At 39.8% G+C, this 18,758-nt stretch overlaps 1 protein-coding gene across 4 annotated transcripts in view; it reads right to left on the reverse strand.

Annotated features, from left to right (window-relative positions):
- The window catches only part of MARCHF3 (membrane associated ring-CH-type finger 3), a 57,700-nt gene that overhangs the window by 36,319 nt on the left and 2,623 nt on the right, over positions 1 to 18,758 (reverse strand). Inside the window, exon 3 of one of the 4 annotated variants that reach the window (XM_068175696.1) lies at positions 16,846 to 16,941. The exons of the other annotated variants lie outside the window; for them this stretch is intronic. The gene's annotated coding sequence lies outside the window, so the exon portion shown is untranslated. The remainder of the gene's footprint in view (positions 1 to 16,845; positions 16,942 to 18,758) is intronic. 4 annotated transcript variants of the gene reach the window in all.

Raw genomic sequence — 18,758 nt, forward strand, 5'->3', positions numbered from 1 at the left:
TCTTAGAGCAGAACACATTAACAAGATTGTTAATTTCCTGATTCTGCTAATGAGGGAAAAAAAAAAAAAAAAAAAAAAAACCAAAAAAACAACAAACTTCACCACTGCATTAACTAAAATTAAATGGCAAATATTTCCAATTTTTTTTTCCACAAAGAACAGAGAATGAAATCCTCAGTTCAGTGAGCTGTTAATTACTCCAAAGGATAAATCCCAGATCCATGAAACTTCTTATTCTCTGTTTTGTGGAGCTTTTTTAGATAATGGTGTGAAAAAAAACCTCTTTTCTGAGGGAGACTGAGAGGGTACCTCAGCCATTCATCATTATTATCACAGACCTCCTTGGCCATGCAATCACAGAGAAAAACATTTACAGGGGGAAAAAGGTTGGGTGCCTCCCATAAAGTTTAACATTTCCTCCTCAACTGACACAACCTTTTGCTCATCTCTGGGGATCAGCATATGCTGTCCAGGCTGGTTATCCCACTGTTTACAGGGCTGCTGAGTGCTAGGATCTGAAGGTGGGACTTCACCCTGGATCTCTATGTACAGCACAGTCACCCCCACTGCCCCGTGGTGGAAATTAACATTGTGTTAATTAACATTCCACTTGGTGAAAATTAACATTGTGTTTCAGCTAAAGGAGGAGCAGAGCAAGAAAGGCAGTTTTCTCAAGTTTTTTTCCTTTTCAAGTTTTTCCAACTGAGTGGGATGTTTCACTTTGAGTACTACATAAAAGCACTTACAGTTAAATTGTGAGGAAAAACGTGAGGCAGAACTATGACTTTTGGTCACATTAAAGTGATGTCTGTGCTAATGCTATTTTTTTTTTTTTTTTAGAAGGTAGGCTTTTCTGGAAAAATTGTGATAATCTGGAGAGCTGGAGACGTGACTGTTGCACCAAGTTTCTAAATTATTTCAATTTTAGAAGACTTTCCTGGAATCACTTCGTGCTAGGTTTTATGAAACCATGAAGCATTTGGGGTTTGCATGCCTGTCTGCATACTTAAAAAGCAGGAAAAGCACTTAACCTGACCTGCAACTGATCACATATTTTCCTTTTATATCTGATAAGGAGTAATAGGGTTTATTTCACCGGTGGTAAGAACTGGACCCTAGTGGTCACCTTGTTAAGAAGAATTATATATTTTCAAGGAGTTTACTTCCTCCTATTTTGGGAGGCTTTCAATGTGTACAAGGAGTTTAGTGGATTTTAGGGTGTGTTGAGAGTAAAATGGACACTGGCTGTGGGTAAAGTCTGAGTATTTACACACAATCTTACTACTAGTTCTGCAATACCAAATTCAGTATTTTCACAGTATCTACCAGTATTTTATTCTTAAACCTGTGTCTGGTTTAAACCTGTGTCTGGTAATCCAATGCTTCTCTCCTTCTGCCAAGCACAAATTTATAATGTATTTTGCTTTATTTTATTCTCTTGAAAAAAAAAATTAAATCTATGTATTCTCTGGAATGTTTGACTTGATTGCATGTGCAAGTGTTTACTAATTTTCTGCAAGGGCTGCAGTTAACAAAAAGAACTCTATTTTTAATTTTAGGCTTTAAATTTTTGAGTAATTGCATCCCTAGGCACCAAATAAGAAAACGGGATACAGAACAACAGAGTTGCTTTCTTCCAGTATTTATCTGGCACCTCATGGGGCCCAGCAGCTTGGTCCTGCCACATCCTGTTGGACTGACCCAAGAGCAGCATCAGACTCATGTCACCTGGAAAACAAGTTTTTTAAAACTCCACACTGAGGGAAAAACCCCAGATTTTTGTGAAGTTTGTGACAGGAACAAAGCCCAGCAGCAGACAGCGAGGCAAGCTCACAGTGAGGGAGTTTAGCCAGGTGCAAATCCAATAATGCAACACAAACATTAGAGGAAAGAAGAAAAGGAACACATCCTGTCCTGCTGATTTTCTCAGCACAGATTCAACCTGGAGCTTTCCATCTACTTCCATCAAATTCCAGGGGCTCTGATCCAGCACCTAAGATGACCTGAATCCACTGATTTCTAGGACAAGTTTGCCACTGAATTCAGTAGGGCCAAGATTTCCTTGCTGTTGCATTGGCCATCATCATCCTACTGCTTTAAAAAGGTCCATCTCAGTAGGTTCTTGGCAAGATCAAATATTCTGCCTGTTTGCAGAACAGGCTTGGAAGCCCAGATTACAAAATTGCTAATTAGAAATGCTAACCATTCTAAGAAACAGGATTTACAGCAATTAAATTCAGCTTCTTTATTTATTTCTGTTTTGCCTGCTGACAAAATTAGTATTACGTTATTTCTCTCTGATTCTTCACTTGATATTCAGCTATTTTGTGTCAAACATTGAGTGGCTAGTTTTACTTTCAGCATCTCAAACCCCAAGTCAGACACAAATGCCTCACAGCAGTCCTGAGGCAGGCTGAGAAGCCTTTCCAGCAGTTCAGGTGAGGTTACAGGATGTGAAAATTAAATTTATGCTGTACCTACACCACAGTTTCTAGTTGCCACAGCACTAGAGCAGGACAGAGATTTCAAGCAGAGAGTATTTAGCTCATCATTCAGTCATGGATAACCATCCATGACTTAACCTGGGCTATAACTGATCGCAGGTTTCCTTTTATATCTGATAAGGAGCAATTATTATTTTCCATTTATATCTGATAAGGAGTAATAGAATTTATTCCACCGGTGGTAAGAATTGCACCTTATTAAGAGAAATTATATATTTTCAAGGACTTTACCTCCTCCTATTTGGGGAGGCTTTCAATGTGTACAAGGAGTTCAGTGGATTTTAGGGTGTGTTGAGAGTAAAATTGGCTGTGTCTGAAGTAAAACTGGCTGTGAGTAAAATCTGGGCAGCTGCTCACTGCCCAAAATTCACCCAGTCAATCACGATGCCACAGGCACAAGGGACATGTCAAGGCTCTGGGAATTAATGTTTTGTTATAGCCTATTGCATCAACAGATGGAAAAGAGGCTTCCACAAGATGCATTCCCTGGCAGGCTCAGAGTGACTTCAGCACAGGGCTGTGGGGGCAGATCTCTGGCTCAGCTGGCCACCCTTTTTCCTGTTAAAGCTTTAATGCAAGAGAAACTGGCATGCAGTTCCACGATACCCAGGTTTGGCTGGGAATCACAATGCAACTCCAGAACAGCATCAGCATCTATGGGGCAGCATGGTTTTTTGGACCACAGCTTAGGAAAAAGGCAGAGATTACTTTTTCAGTGCCCCTCTCCACTAATGTTTTGCTTTACCAGGATTCAATTCTGCAGAAGCAGAAGGGCATTCAATTGTGTGATGCAAAAGAAAGCACCAGGTACTCACAGCCCATTTGATTATTCCTAGCCCGGATAAGCATCTTCTCTAAACTCATGGCAGTAAAATCAAAAGATTATTTGTTAAGCCCTCCTGACAAAACAGGAGGGAGATCTTGCTGGCTACACATGGCCAAGCTGCTTGAGAAATCCCTGCAGACAAGAGCTGCCTCCCAAGGGCTGCTTCTCCCACCGACCGTGTTCCAAGCACTCACACAGAGCTTTTAGTGCTCCAGTCCCACAACATATGTTTAATTATTTAAAAAATAAAACTGAGTACAATGCATTCGTAAGATTTTTATGACCATCCCAAACATATTCAGAAGCACTGAGTTTGTATCTTTAGCCAGTCATTCACTCTAATACTGCACAAACACTAACACTTCTTTTAGTTTTCTGTAACTGTGAAGACACCCCACGTACCCCCGGTCTTGTTTTCTTGAGATTATAGGGCCAAATAAAGAGTTCTATTTCGATCATGAGTTCTATTTCTATCTATTTCTGTCATGAACACATATATAACTGTTCACTGTACAAAATTTAAACACATCTTCTGCTAACTTTTCTCCCATTTTCTTCTGGGATAAAAGCTTCGGGAACCTTTAAAACACAATAATTAGATTATATATCCAAATGTACTTCAGGTTATCCATCCCTATGATTTGTGCATCTGGTCTTCAACTCTCAGTTTCAAAATCACATTTCAAATGTTGCACAGTTATCAGCAACTGTGATTTCTGCCTTTTAAAGAGACTATACTTACTTTCATGTTATTTTGTCACATCTAGCATGAAAACTTCACAAGAAGATTTCAAAGCTTAGCATGCCTAAAAAAGGAGCATTTTCCACTGCCAGAAACATATTCCTGTTCTCTCCCACATATCTTAGTAGACTGTGAAAGTAATTTTGTTTCATATAGGGAAGTTTTAAAAGAAGAAAAATCCTTTCCTCTCCAAATCACAGTCACAAATATCAACACCTGAAAACCAAGGAGTGCAAAGCAAAATGAAGAACCAGGCTTCACCCTGGATATATTTTGATTCCTTTCCTCCAAACCCAGAACGACAATTCCTGTGCTCTAGCTCCCTGTGCACCTTTGGATGGCACTTCCAAAGCAAACAGATGTTTCCCTGATAACTTTTTTTTATTTTTTAAATTTCTTTTAAAAACTTGGGGAAATGTATCCATGAAACCCTCTGCAATGCCTAATTTTGCGTGTGAGCTGTGCATCATCCAAACTTATTCCTACAGGGGTATTCAACTGGAGAAAAGCTAATTCATTGTGAAATGCACCACTCTTCAAAATAACTCAGGACTTTGAAAGAGCTGACTGCTACGTAACTTTTTTCCTAACACTTCTAGCTCACAAATACATTAACAGCTCAATGGTTAGCAGTGGTTAAAAGTGGTTAAAAATGGTTAAAAGGTGACCATGGAAGGACAGAACTGATTGAGCGGAGCACTTCCATTCCTCTTTATTCTACTTTTTATTTGCATTAAAAAAAAATAAATAAATCAAATAAGAACCCACACATAATGCAAAAGGAGCACAAGTCAGCTGCAATCTTGTTGTATTTCATTAAATGCTTTAAAATTTTGTTTTCCTTTTCCATCCTTAACAGACTTCTCATCCTTTCAGCAGAGCCACAGCCACCGGGGCATTTACAGCTGCCTCCCACAATATTCCTGAGGTCCTCCCTTGCACACACAGAGCCCTAACTCCTTAGTCATTAATGCTGAAATGTTTCTTTCAGCTAAAAGGATCAGGCACGTGGCTCCATTAAGAAAACTGCATGGCCAGAAAGAGTGCTATAAAAAGGCCAAAGTCAAATGCAGCATTCTCTGTCCTGTAAAGTGCATCTCTGACAGCATTTTCTGCAGGGATGGGTTATTTTCCTTCCTACCAAGAAGCAGAATAACAAAAGAAATTTAAAAATAAAAAATAAAAATAATAATAATAAAAAAATAAAGCCCTTCCACCACTGGGTGTTTTGCACAGTAACCCCACACCTAAAATATGACAGCAGAACTGTGCATGTCACACCACCCCAACAGAACAAGCCATGCTAGACACCCCAAGAGCAAATTACAACTGGTCCTCTCTGCTTTCTCTCACAGTGTGTTTTTTTTTTTTTTACCTGTCCATAATTCACCCCCAAAGCCTCACGACCTGTGATACCCCCCTGTTTTTGTTTACCTTCTCTGTTTCTGAAGCAGCAAGCAAGGGGATCTCTCATGCCATGTGCCTGCCACACAAAGGGCTGCATGTCAGCTCCAAGATACAAAATTAAAAGAAGCGTGATTTAGCTCTTTTTTATTACTATTCTTTTAACTAAGGCCACAGAAAATGCATTCCAGCAGGCAGAGAGATTTCCTGGTGTGTGCATGCATGACATCCAGCAGCAGAGAATTATGTTTTTAAACACACAGGACGTGATGAATGGTGAGAGGAATTATGGCAATTTTACTAGAAAAACTCACTTTGCCAGGCCACTTAACAAAACAAACCCAAACAAACCACACAAAACAGCGAATGGCTACTGCTGTGCGACGAAGACTTTTTCCTAATAGTAGCTTTTTAATTTTCATGTTATTTTTAATTTTTAATTTAGACAGAAATTTTTACATGCCACAGTCTATCTTGAGGACTACAGCAGGTGTAGCACACTTATAAACTTCCTACCCATTGCCAAGAATTGCAAAAGGTACTCATCAGCAAGTAGCAATGGTTTTCTCTTAGATGGCTATTTAATTTTAAAAAATGTTCAGAAGATAAGTGAACAGGATGTTATAGCTTCTTATGAGAAGACTATACCATAAAATAAGCTACAATCCTCATCTGTGTTACTCTGTTCTTTCCCCTTCTTTAAAAAGGAGAGAAGAACCCTACCTATTGAGTAAAAAAAGGTTTGTTGTTTTATTTTTAAGTGTGCTAAGCAGGCACAGCTTTATCTTCCCTGATTTTGATACAAACCAGCATCTGGTAAGGGGACTTAAAAGCAGCCAAAAGTGTTGCCAACAATAAAACACTCAGGACTAGCTGGCACTGGGGCTGGTGAATGAGTTGTGGACTCATGACCCCTGTTCCAATGTGCTGTAAAATTATCTCAGAGGCAGCTGGAATAGCCCCTGCTCTTCGTTTAACAGTCATAAACCTGTGAAAGAATTTCAGGTTTAAAATCTCTTTGGAAGCATGAAGATCAAATCACTTCTTCCTTGAAATAAGAGAGATAAATAATTTATACTGTGACTCCTGGCTTTTTTTTTTTTTTTTTTTAATTTTATTTGAGTTGGCAGTGCCTTTTCCTCAATGGAATTCATTGTCCTTAATCTTTTCCCTTCAGATATACACAGTTCTTGTACTCTCTTCTCTCTTCAACTCCTGCATCTCAGGCTTAAGCTTTGCTTCCCTGTGTTAAAACTCTCTTTTGCTGGGTAACTTCTCTTTCCCCTCTTCACCCAGCTGCTCGCTCCTCCCCTACAAGATGTACACAGAAGGCCTGAAATTAGTGGCAGCTCAAAATTAGGGAGGTCAATGGAAAAAAACTAATGAGAAAACAGAGATTTGCAAATGTTTGTAAAGCTAAGTCTCTTTCCTACCCTCTGGGAAAAGAGCAAGACACTGGATTTTTACTGTATGCTTTTTTATTACTACTGTTATTCTACTATTCTGTAGAAATCTCTTTCACATAAGCCTCTAGCTATGAGGTAACATTTCCTAGGGAAAAAAAAAAAATATTAAACCTCTTCATTCATTCATTCTTGCTGAGTTAATGTCTTACAGAGGTGTTGGGGAGGAATGAGCTGGGCTCAGAGGCTGCCTGACCTTATCACACAAGAGAAGCAGCCTCTTGCAAAACCAGAAAGCAAATATTTGTATGTTGAAAAGTTAAATTACACACACAAACACACAGACACAGACAGCCTCTGCTTTCCTGTTTCAAAAGCTGCCTGGGAAAAGTCAGAAGATTTTTAACAGCACTGAAAGATTCCGTCCCTTTTCACAGTGATGAGAAATGGTAATTCTTCCAAGGAAAACAGAGTTTAGGCAAGATTGAAATTACACAGGCTTCGGGCTGACACACAAGGCTGCCAATATGGATTTTTGCCCATTAAAAAGATCCACAAATGACAGGAAAATGTGTTGGTGCTCTCAGTCTCACTTTTCACATAAAAACCCAGCTTTATCACCCTGAAAGAATTCTATCTGCTTTAAGGAATATAAGATATTTGACTTCTTTGTTTCTGAAGCAGAAAACCTCATCAGACTAAAAAAAAGTCTCTATTTTGACTGTAATATTTTAAAGTAAGAGATGAAACAAGTAAGAGACAAAATATTTAAAACACTGGGTGTGGGTTTGTTAAATCCATCTAGCTTCTACTAGAAAATAAAGGGCACAGAGAGCTCTATGAAAGGCTCTGCTCCATTCTTGCAAGCAGAGCCTGACCAAACCCTTGATCCAATTTATGTATATTTCAATGAACCCTCAAGCGAGAAGGAAAAGCACAAGAGGAGATTGAAAAGAAATACCACATCTACACCCCAAAGGTTTAATCAAAATATTTTCAGGCAGAGAACTTGAGGAGTCACAAAATGCATGGGTTTATTTCTCTTTTAAGCACTGTGTCTCCATGTAAAGAAAATCCTAATTTATTTTTGGTAGCATGTACTAAAAAGCTTCTGCTATCTCCCACCCAGCTGCTTCCACCACCCTTACCCCCAGAGAAAGCTGAATGTTTTTTTTTCAATACTCTGGAAATGTGGGTCTTTTCATGGTTTTTTTTTTTTTTCAATACTCTGAAGACATCCTGTAAATCAGCTTCAAGTATTTTAATGTCTGGCTTAAATACAAATATTTTTGTGTGTATATCCATATGTGTACACACACAGTTTGTGGTGACATCTTAGAGTACTGGGAGGAAATTGGGCTACTGATTCTTCCCAAACACAAGAAACATGAGCTTTTAGAAGGTGACAAGTTAAAAAAAAATTAAAAAATCAAAGTTTTCCCTTAGAAAAGCAGGAAAAATCCCCAAATTCACAGAGTAGATTCCAGCTCACATCATATCTAAGTTATGTGTAGTACTAAGTCCCAAGACCCTGCTTTAGACTTTTCATGACTTTTCATGACTTTTCATGACTTTTTATGACTAATATTGTTATTTTTATTTAATAATAAGACACTAAGAAACTCAGCCACTGCTGCAAATGTCAGGGAATGACTGCTTACTAAATACTGTAATTTGTGCCTGCAACAAAAATGAACAAATCAACAGCACAGTAGCTGTGGTTTGGCATAGCTTTATTTTGGCTGCTTCTCCTGGATGGAGCCCAGAGTTTAAGGACCTGCCAGGAGCCCTTAAAAAGTAAACCAAGCTATAAAATGTAACACACTGGGGAAGAAAACAATTATTCTGGCCAGGAAAATGCTGTTGGCAAGAGCACAACATCCTCGTGCACACTTTTAAACACCCCTCTATTGTTGCACGACGCTCTGAAAATCTTTAATGTGGTGTAAAAATGTCTTTCAAAAATAACAGAATTAAACTCCCAGCCAGAGATCCACAATCAGGTGTAATCAGCCACCATCCCATACCTGCTCCTGGTTATCCTAAAGCCCAGGAATTTGTGGATGTCATTTTTGTTCCTGCAAATCACTTGCAGAAATTCAAGAGCGTTCTTATCTCCCTTTTGATAATCAGCAAAATACTTTGATAATTTGTGCGGAGCGACCATAAATCATAATTCCAGAGGAAAATAGGAGCCAAAAGGCTTCCGGTCACACCTGCTTGGGCAGAAAAATGAGAGCAGAGGGTTCTGCCCTTGTGCCCCCTGCACTGGAGTTAGCACCACAACAGCAGCACAAGACAAGGGGCGCGTAAAGGTTGAAATCCAGGGCTCAGTTCATTGCCTAAAAAATCATCCTTTTATTGATCTGTGTCCAAAATGCAATGAGGAAATACTGCCCTTGAAAAGGTGCTAAATAATAAACCAGTATTTCCTTTTGCTCCTTACAGTGGGATAATGAATTTAATTGAACTAACCCACTGCAGGTGGCTGGAGTTTTACACATGGAATAGTGAATCCTCTGTGGATCCAGGACCACATCACATTGTGTTTCATCTTCCTACTGCTCTATCTGGAAAGGATCCACACATCCCTAAGTGGAGTTTATCAGAAGCAGACATCTGCAGAGGACAATTATTTTCCCCGGTGGTTAAGGAAATAGATTCTGCTGTTTCTGATAGGATGAGGCACTAGCATGTACTGCAAAAAAGGTTTGGTCATCACCTTTGAAATGTCACAGTGGGTGAGTGCCATGTTCACCTGAAAAAGATCGTCAGCATGAAAAATGCAGTGCAAAGGGCCTTTTGTTCCAGAATGTGTGTAGCCAACATGAATTACAGCAGTTAGAACTGAGAGGTGCTGGTGGCTCCCCACTGCTGCTGGGAAGCCCTGAGGGGTGTGGATGGAGGGACCACCAAGGATAAGAGAGAAGAAAGAGATAAGGGAAAGCAGAAGAGAAAGGTAACAAATAAAGGCAGAGGGAAAACAGAGACAGGGAAATGGTAATGAACCAGCAGTAACTCATCAACACAAAATTCAGACAAAAAGCCCCAAAAACCCCCCCAACCCCAACAATACCACAGCAAGCAATAAACAAAATTCAAAGCTTTTCCTTGAAGGGGAAATACATTTGTACAAGTATAAAAATGAACTGAGGACTGGCAAGGTTTAAAAACCAAGAAATGCTATTCTGTCCTTTTTAAATGACCTCTTCAAACTCCTTTCTGAAGTGATGCTTTGATCATGATCATTTTATGTAGAGGGCTGAGCCAACCTTGGGGCAGAGTGAACTATGTAACTTCTTCAGCACAGGGAAGTGAAATGCAAAGCTAAGGAAAGACAAATCACTCTTGCCTTTGGCTATCATTCATCCCCTACCATTAAGGAAAACCCAGTGATTGATGATCACTGCTGAAAGGGGTAATAATCTATGAACAGAAGGAAGACAGCACATCTGGTGCTGCTCTAGAAGATGTCCTGAAGGGTTTGACCATCACAGATAAACAAATTCTGCTATTGTCACTTTACTGAAGTTATGGGTAGCAAGCAAAGCCACTACAACCTTTCTAGCCAAGTGGACACACACTAAAATATGAAACCATCACTTTCAGGCAGTCATATTCATTCTACAAATAATAAAACAGAGGTGAAAGGAAGTACTGCCTTTATCTCCCACTTGCAGTGGCAGGAATAGGCTGACAAATTCCCCTTTTTAGCTGCTAGGCTGAATTTTCTCTCTTCTGAGGCCCCGTGCTGCCACGGCAGCAATATTCAGCACCAATGAAGTGTAGAAGTTGGTTAGTTTACAGAAGAGCAGGGTTCTGTAGGACAATTTTCCATCACTTTCTCAAAGCACCAGGTACCCTGAGATGTGCTCTGAGGAACACAACCAAAAGTGAGCACACTGAGGTCAGCTGTGAAACAAATGTTACACTAATCCAAAGCACCTCCAGACACAGCCTTGTTTTCCACCTGAACTTGCACTGAGCACAGGTCATGTTCCCATTCCAGTCTGTCCATACATGCTCCCTCAGATTCCTTTCTGGGGATGAAACTATTGGTTTCGCCTGAAAACTGCCAGATTTTCATTCTGAGAGGGTCTGTGTGACCACATGGACACACAGAGATTCATTCAGACATTTGAAAGGTCAGAAAATATCAGAAACTACCCAAAGCCTTTGTCTACAAAAGGAGGGTGCAATTTCCTGAACTGAGAGAGGAATGGAAAAGGAAAAATACCTCTGTGAAGAAGGAGACTTGCTAAGACTTCTATTCAGTCCTGTTAAATTCATTTGCCACTGAGAGAAGGGAGAGAGGTTGAGAATATTTATTTTTACCACAAGTTAGTGAAGAAGCACCAACCTTCCGCTGAAACATTTATACAGCCACAACAAATCCTGGGGACGATCAGAGTGAGCCAGAATTTAAGTTTTCTTTAAAGAAGACAGCAGTTTGTTCACAGGATCTCTTTCTGTACAAATTTACAGTTTTCTGAAGGACTATTTCCATTCAAGATTTTCTCTCCTGCTTTAAGCCCCCATGTTTTCTCTGGTGGCAGACTCTGCTGGCTGCTCCAGCACGATGCAGACAAAGACATGAAAAGGGAGGAATTTCAGCTTTTGCTTAATAGGGGTCTCACAACACACAAAACTGCTTTTTTTTTTTTAATGAGCTAAGACACACAGGTCTGTTTGCATTGCAATTTGTGGCTGCTGTGTCTGTAAATCAAATGTATCTGTAACTCTGGGCTTAAACTAGTCCTTCCACAAAGGCAAGGGTGATGCTGAAAGGTTTTTTTGTTGTTTTGTGTTTTTTTTTTTGTTGTTTGTTTGTTTTTGTTTTTGTTTTCTGAAATTCTTACATATGTCTCCACTGCAAACTGCATAGGTGAAATGAAAAAGCACTGTCCTCTGCCCAATTTACAAATGTCCAGAAAACCCTTGAACTCTCTTTGGCAACACTGATTGCACTCTGGTAAAGGTGAAGCTCTAGAAGTTGTCTGGGATTCACTGATGGAACAAGAGCCAAAGGATAATTCAAATTTTCTTTAGCATTATGCCTGCAACTAAGAAATGTGTTAAATCCTCGCATCACAAGTAAGATTTTATTCATAAGGATTCCCTTAAAAAATTAATTAAGTCACAAGCAGCACCAAGAAAGAATTGGTTTTAATATTACTTGTTAGGTTCAGAAATGAAGGAAAATAGATTTTCAAAAAAAGTTGTGTTCACATATTTACAGATTACTATGTATATTCTACAGAGTTATGCACAGGATAGAGAATATTCACATTACAAATGGTTACCTACAGACACCATGAGTCTATAAACTCCCTCAGTGAACAAACTTAAAGTATTCCCACCCTTTTCAAGTACAGTTACTGAACACAGACTGCTGGGAAGGTCAACAGCACAGCCTTCAAACCTGTACCTAAGCACTGTTGTGCTTCTATTGCTGTTCTATGCTGCTGCTTAAACATCTTGAATATTACAGGGACTAATCAGCAGTTCAGAGATAGATAAATAATTCCTTTTTTTTTTTTTTTTTTTTTTCAGATTAAATGAGACCCCACCATTTTTACTATCAAAGACTTTAAGGTAGGACACATACATTTACCATGCCCTCGTTACCACAATTTTTCAAACACCCAGAGAGTAAAGAGGACACCAGCGCCTGCAAAAGTGCATATCAGCCTTTGTAAGCTCTGGAAATCCTCTGGGATTTCGTGAAGTCAGAGTCTCAAAATGTCCCCGTGGCCTGGGGCAGCTTGTTTGGTGACAGCAGCAGAGGGTGACAGTGCACGTACAGACCTTGAGCCCCAATTAGAGCTGAAGTTTCATTTTGGCTTTCCAGAACCTTGTCAGCATGTGAGCACATGGACACCACGCGCAAACTTGCAGCAACACTCCTGTGGAAGGCCACAGCTGTGAAGTGATAGTGTCACTGCACCCAAAAATTACTTACTGCTGATTGCTTAATGGTTGTGTTAATAGATAAAATATTTTTCAAATAAGAATAACAAGTAAACTCCTCAGCCTAGGGCATTTGTAATCCAAATACAATGAAGCAACAGGGTGTAAGTGGTGCTCACATCTAGATAATTCCCCTTTTATAGTGCTACAGTGATTAAAAATGAGATAGGACTGAGGCTTAACTAAAATGGACAGTCAGCTCTAATGATACATATCTAATGCTGAAAACTACCGGGTGAGGGGTGGGGGATTGCTCTTCCAAGTGGAATCACAGAAAGGCTGAGGTTGGAAGGGACCTCCGGAAGTCACCCTGTCCATCTCCACTGCACCAGCAAGAATATTCAGGTGACGATGTCGTGAACAGCTTCCCACATAGGGCAGCACAAATGCAAACACAGAGATGGTTACAAAAGACTCGGTCTGAGGGTGGAGTGAGACAGGTCTGAGTGGTCAGAGAGATGATTCAAGTGGAAGTAACACACTGCAAAAGAGAGGTGTCAAGCAGGCAAAGTTATGTGGACTTTGAAGAAGATTTAAATTCAGTTCCACGGAGGAATCCAGGGAGAAGGTGACAAATCAGTGTCAAGGACTGCTGTGGCCACTGGGAAAAACAAGGTTAGAGCAATCTACTGTTAATTGCCTGTAGGGCAGCGTTCAAATTCACTGCTGGTTATCCATTACCTCACTTAACAAAACAGAAACAGGTTTCAGCTTTAGTGGTGGCACTCTCAGCAAAGAAAAACAGAGATTTGTTTTGCCACCACACTCCCAGGGTGACCCTCAGCTCTGTGGATGGGATTCAACAGTTTAATAGGTGAAACATGAAGCTAATCTGGAACAGGGGCTTCAGAGAGAAGCAAAAGGAATGATGGAGATGGTCTTAGTGGAGACTGGCAGCCACTGCATGGTGCCATAACCTGATCACTGGATAAAAGGTAAAATGTTGGATGAAATCCCATTGCAGGGGTGAAATATGGTACAACTCTTTTTCTATACTAGCTTTTTACAAATTACCAATTCTAAAATGCTTCAGACTGCCTGGGTTGTAACATCTTCACAGCAGTATTTATTTATTTGTTTGTGTTTACTGATCCTAATAAATATCACAGTCAAAAAAAGCTTTATGCCAGCTGTGGCACAGGACCCCCAACACACCTTCCCCTACACAAGGTTTTATTGCTGGGCATGACAACATATTCTGTGGAAAACCCTTTGGCCAGCACAGGTCAACCTCCCCAAAAACCTACAACCTACTCGCTGTGGGGGCAGGAGGCGGGGGAGGCACAGAGGGAAAAAACCTCGACAATACAGTCCAGCCAAAACCCAAAACCTCAGCAATTTATGGACTTCTGCTAAAGGGAATTACCTCCACCCCAGCCAGACCCAGCACAAACTGGGAAGGCTGGCTGGGCAGTCACAGATGTGTTTGCAGCAGCCTGTCTCAGGATGATTTTGAGGACTGGACCGTCAGACCTCAAACTCCTTCCAACAGTCAGAACACAAATATGTAGCTTGAAAAGGGAGGGAATTCCAGGTCGTGCCTACAGACCTCATGATCAGATCCATAATGTGATGAAGATTATGGATCTGAAACTTTACTAAAATCTTCCATGGCACTGGAAGTCCCCTGACAAGAAAAATGCCTCCCCGAATGCTCTTTTCAAAAGGGCCTGAGAGGCTGATTTAAAGCATACTGCCTGAAGTTAAAAAGTGTTCAGTCCAGAGAATTTTATGTGAAAATGTGAGCCCAGAATTTTCCACAGATGGCTGCAGCAGTCACCTGCATGGTGTACCCTGTGTTTGGGTTATTTCTGCTCAAGACTTGCAGCGAGTGAATGATGAGTCTCTCTCATAACAGATTCAAACTCAGTCATCGCTGCATAACTCTGCTGTAAACCTACTTTTAGCTAAATAACCCCAGGCTTCTGGGCATCTATTCAACCACCTAAATTAGCATGAGGAGATGGTTCCTGTCAGTAACCAGAGCCAGTCTCAGTCTGGCGCTAGTAAATATACTCCTGCAAGCAGCTGGGATGCCGAAAAGATTTCTGTATAGCTCCAAAATTCTGCTTAAATTAATACCAAGTTTATTCCTGCCCTTGCCCCCTTTTTTTCCCCCCCCCAATAACTGCAATTTTCAAAAATAAAGATTCTTTTTCCACTTCCTATAAAATTTGAAGGTTCTCCTACAGAATGCTGAGGAACTCAGAGGTCTGAGGAAGCATCTCTGCCTATCCCCTTCTGGCTCACAGGTCACTTTATAATCCTTTACTGGTACTAAATACACAAACACCTTTATGCAAGGATTTCCATTTAAAATATTCATACATCTTAGAGAAAAAAATCTGAATAGCCACGGGTGGCTTCTCTGGCTACACTGAGAGCAAATAAAACACTGGCAAATTACTTGAAGTAATCAAATTCAATTTAAACAGGAGCCAAATATTTGGACTGGGCAACAGACACCTAATAGCTAAGATTAACTAAGTAAAACAGAATGTAAGGTAACCTAGGAATTTAAGTAAAAGTAGCTACCTACATTTCACATGATTACATGTAAGTATTTTTCCCCTTGACACTGGATTTCTCCCTTTCCATTATGAGTAGATTAAATTAAAAACTATTCCTAACAGGGGCACTGAATTATTTCAGATTATAATGCTATGCATTTCAAAAGTGTCTTGACTCCCATGCCTCAGCTAATCCCTTCTAAATGCATTTTCAGATAAGAATACCAACTATTCCACGAGGAAACAGAGGCAGAGAAGACTCAAAAATCAGAGAAGTTCCAGTGAAGATCCTGCTGCAAAGATGTGGTCATCAGCAGAAAAACCTACAGCACCCTCAATTTTCCTCACTATGGAAATAGTCTCTCTGCAGACAATGGGGAATGACTAAAGAAAAAGTTCTTCCTAGGGTTGTTCCTAAGCAGAGGAATTCAGCCCATAGTGGATTTCAGATGAGCACCAAAGGGCAATAGCAAAGGTCACAAAATGCACTGGTTTGGCTTCTAAAGGCTGTGACATTTCCTGTCCCATGTTACGCCACTAAATCACCTCCTCGTTCCATTTTTTCATGGGATTTTTCAAAGCTTAAATATCAGATCTTAAATATTAAAACTTCATTTTTCCTCTTTCTAGCCAGAAGCTCACCATGACTAATATCAGCAGAATATAATAAATGAGATGCTGGAAGTTCTCCTGTAATTTGCTTTTGCATTACTGAAACTTTGGCGATATAAATTGGGCTCAATAATCACATTGATTCTTATTTCTTATTGTTTACAGTTTTCTTTTAAGACATATAATGAATGATTCTTTGCCATTAGTAAAAATTTTATAGGATGGGAGAGGAAAAAAACTCTTTAGTGATAAAATTTTTCAACAGCAGAAAAAAAAAACCTTTCAAAAAGACAATTTCCTCGACTTATTATTCAAGTTTTTACAGTGGCTTAGAAACATAGAAACCAATTAGTTTTAATCTCCATTTAATTTTATGGAATGCCTCTAGAAGAGCTCTTAACACAAAGCTAAGACTCCAGTAAGGACAGTGCAAAGATGATGAGAACTCTGCTAATATTATCCTCACAGAGATAGCAGAATTGCAATTCTTACGTGCTTCTGATAAAAAAGTATTATGGGCATAATGGTCAAAACTCTCTAGAAATTGCACTTTGAATTTACACTGGCAGTGGCTGCACGAGAGCAAATTTCCTCACACAGGCACTGGGGTGCAGGCAGCAGAATTCAATCCAAAAAGGGGCAGAAGTACAAGGAAAAGTCACTTAAAATGCTGGAAAGCAAAAGGAAAATATAAAACCTCATTTTGAAAAATCATTAAGACTAAAATACTGTGTTAATTGTTAATACTTTTAAATCACAGGTATTTAAATTTAGAAATATCTCTCTACTTCTTTTTAGAAGGATAGATATTTCTATTTAGATATTTAGAAATATCTCTCTCCTTCTTTTAAATACCTTTTTGAAAGAAAATTACCTTTCTGAAGACTGGCTGGAGTTATACTGATTGTTTATCTGTGAAAGGCCACTCAAAATCTCTGGTGTTTTTTGCTAGCTTTGACCTGTAAGTGGCCTGAGAAAGGAAATTCTCTGTGAATTAGTAACAGCTCTGCACCTCCCCTGCCACTGCTGCCCAAAACCCTGCTCTTCCAAACCTCCAAAATGAGGTGAAAGCAGCTCGCAATACACCTGCTTAAAGGTGTTCCAGAAACTCTTAGGACATTACATTTTAAATCTGTTTACATAACACATTTAGTAAGTGGAGACTGTTAAAAATTGATGGAGGTAATCTTTAAAATTTAATACAGATACCTTACAGTGAGTAGCTTCAGTCCTGGAGACCAAATATTAATTAAAAAAAAAAAAAAAAAAAAAGAAGAGCATTTCAAATGAGACCAAAGATTAACAGATATTAATGCGTATTACCACATTGTAATATCAGGGAAGGATTTGTTCATCACTTCAATTTAATACTGAATTTAAAGACAGGTAATCAGTAGGCTCTTTTGCTATCACTTCTTTCAAGTATGCCTCATTTTCTTCATCATTTCTTACTGGCTACAGGCTTTTTGCCCACAATCTGTTTTATAAATAGCCCCCTCATCCTTTCTCTGGTATTTTGAGATACCAGAGTGTCAAGCACTGGGTTTCACCAGCAGGAATAAGTCTGATATTGCTAATCTGTGGTATAAGCAAATAAAACTGAGTGACAACTCCAAGAGGAAGCTGGCTGTTAGGAAAGAAACGTGCTAGTAATCATCATTTCTCAGAACAGAGCACAACAAATGCACTGCTGTTAGATGGGAATGCATGACAACATGCATGTATCAAGAAAAATAAGGATAGGAAAGTGCACCTTTCAGTTCAAGAGCCAGGGAGGATCCAATGACCAGGAATTTATGAGGTGATATTCAACGAACCAAGTGGTCCACGGTTGCCCCATATTAGTCAAATTTCATCAGTGTCACTGCTACATTCCCTTTAACCCTGGTGTTGATCCTTGTTCCCTCCTTTCCACTGGTAGCTCACAGATTTGGATGCTGAATTATCCCCCAGACTGGTCCCACTAGAAACCCAACAAGCAGTTTTCCACTGGCACACCTCTCTGAGGCATAATCAAAGCAATATCACTGTGATCACCACAGTGATCACAGAAGGAGAAATCTGACTGAAGTCCTTGTCCTGAGCTGGTCAGAGTGTGCAGGTTGACACTGAAGAGAGAAGAGGAAAACAAAAAAAGCAGAGTGAAGATGCTGGCAAGTATACTGGTTCTGCCAGCTGAGTTTTAGCAGGGGAAGGCTATCAAGGAAAGAAGAACTGTGAGGTATATACTGGCAAATTGGGAACAAAACAAAAAAGTGCAAGACATGATGCAGAAAAAATGTGAAGATAAGGAAGTGTGGAAGGATGGTAAAGTGCCAAGGCATGGACACACTCCAGGTCAGAAACAGCATGTCTGAGGCAGATCTAACAGTGGTTTTATTATAATTAAGTGTTTTGGGAATTAACAAGGCCTTCTAAAACTGTCTGGAATGAACAAGTATCACACAAAACCCAGAGTTTTTTCAGGGTAAAAGCAAGTACCAAGACACCAGAATTTTTAACACACAAGAATCCCCATTTTGAGGGTTTACCCAGAAGAGCTTGGCTAAGTTGTGTTAGGCTTCAGGAATAAAAAACTTCTTCCCTTCTCCCCTGCTCCTCCCTCAATACCCTGAAAAAAACCACAGCAACTTTGACTGCCATCAGGATAGAGAGAATTTTATATTAAACAATTGCCCTAGGCCACCCTGGGCCACTCAGCTGAATTAAGTCAAAGGGACTGCTGGCAGGCTTAAAATAGGCATGTGTTTAAGAGCTTTCCTGGCTTTGTTGCTGCAGTGGAGAAAA

Source organism: Anomalospiza imberbis, chromosome Z (assembly GCF_031753505.1).
Source record: "Anomalospiza imberbis isolate Cuckoo-Finch-1a 21T00152 chromosome Z, ASM3175350v1, whole genome shotgun sequence".
Classification (NCBI taxonomy): Eukaryota; Metazoa; Chordata; class Aves; order Passeriformes; family Viduidae; genus Anomalospiza; species Anomalospiza imberbis.